The sequence below is a fragment of the Bison bison genome, unplaced genomic scaffold (genome assembly GCF_000754665.1).
Source record: "Bison bison bison isolate TAMUID 2011002044 unplaced genomic scaffold, Bison_UMD1.0 scf7180017864328, whole genome shotgun sequence".
NCBI lineage: Eukaryota > Metazoa > Chordata > Mammalia > Artiodactyla > Bovidae > Bison > Bison bison.
The window spans coordinates 107289-109048 of NW_011494900.1; the positions used below are offsets into that span (position 1 = coordinate 107289).

The 1760-nt window shown below is 39.1% G+C and overlaps 1 pseudogene; it reads right to left on the reverse strand.

The window, feature by feature from the left end:
• Window positions 1-1057: 1057 nt before the first annotated feature.
• On the reverse strand, window positions 1058-1487 carry LOC104998359 (annotated as a pseudogene).
• Window positions 1488-1760: the final 273 nt, after the last annotated feature.

The window sequence follows — 1760 nt, forward strand, 5'->3', positions numbered from 1 at the left end:
TTGAAGCTTAAAGGTACTTCATTCCTTCTTATATCTACATAGTATTTCCTGATATGAATATGCTAATTTTTTAACCGGTCTCATATTGGCAGACATTTAGTTAGTTTCCACTTCTTTTGCTATTAAAAATTGTGAAAAATCTTCTACGTGTACCTTTCACAGTGTTAAATACATAACACCTGGAATATTGCATTGCAACAATTGCCAAATCACTCCCACAGAGGTTGTACCAGCTCAGATCCCTACCAGCAGTACACAAGGGTGTTTATTTCACTATATCTTGGTCAGCACAGTGTGTTATGAAACTTTATGGTCTTTACCAATTTGATAAATAAAAATGGCATTTCACTTTAAATTTGAACATCAGATTGCTGAGTAAGTGTGGACATCTTTTTTGCATATATTTTAGAGTTATTAACATTTCTATTTCTTTTTCTATAAACTATCCACATTTCTTATCCATTTCTCTGTTGGGTTGTTGGCTTTTTTCTTATTAATTTGCTGGCAACCTTTATGTATTAAGGAAACTAGCCATTTGGGAGATAAGCTGCATCTATTTTTCTTTCTGTTTGACTTGTCTTTTCTTTCCCTCCTCATATTTATTTATTTGACTGTGACAGATCTTAGTTGTGGCAGGTGGGATTTGTTGTTGTTGTTGTGGCATGCAGAGTCTTTAGTCAGTTGCAGCCTGTGGGATCTAGTTCCCTGACCAGGAATGGAAATTGGGCCCCCTGCATTGGGAGTGTGTTGTCTTAGCCACTGGACCAGCAGGGAAGTCCTTGTTTGACATGTCTTTTGATTTTGTATAACTTAGGCTTTTGACACACACAAACATTTCATTTTAGGTGGGCTTCACATGTTTACAAACTGGACATGTCTGACTTCTTGACTTTGTGTCGTGGTTGGAAAGACCATTCCTCATTTCAGAATTATGAAAGAATTATCTCAGATTTCACAAAATGTTTTTTAAACTTTTTATTTTGAAATAGTTATAGAATCATAGGTAGTTGCAAAATTAGTATGGAAAGGTCCTTCACTCGGTTCCCCCCAGTCACCAGGAATTTTTATAGTTTCTTTTATTTTTTTGTATGCAAAACGTGCTTATGGGGATGGTTTCCCATTCATCTTGATACAGGGGACTTTTAGTGCTGCTTCCGTCTGAAAGAACATCCTTCTGTAGCCTTGCTTTCCCTCCTGTAGGCCGGCAGTGGACAGTAGAGCAGCCAACACACAAGACTACTGTTTGTGCATGGCGAAAGACGGTGGTGATTTTATAGCATTCTGGGCATTTTACATCCATGAAATAGGAACTGGGGCTCTGCACCAGGCGCTTCTTCTTGTGTTTCGTCTTCTCCTCTTCTGGAGAGGGATGAAGAAGATCCTTTGCGAGAGGCATGTTCTCGTGAGGAGGTCGTCACCGCCGGAAAAAGCAGTTTCATTTTTTAAATGTTTAAATTTTTTATTTCTCTGAAGTTTATTTTGGTATGAGATGTGGATTCCAATTTCTTTCCAATTGGTAACCCATTTGTCTAACATTATTTACTGTCATCTATATTTTCCCCAATAATTGAAAATGCATAGGGACTTCCCAGGTGGCTCAGTGGTAAAGAGTCTGCCTGACATTGCGGGAGACACAGGTTCGATCCTTGGTCCGGGAAGATCCCACATGACTTGGAGCAACTTGTGCACCACAAGTGTTGTGCCTATGCTCTAGAGACTGGAAGCCGCAACTGCTGAGCTTCTGCAACACAATTATTGAG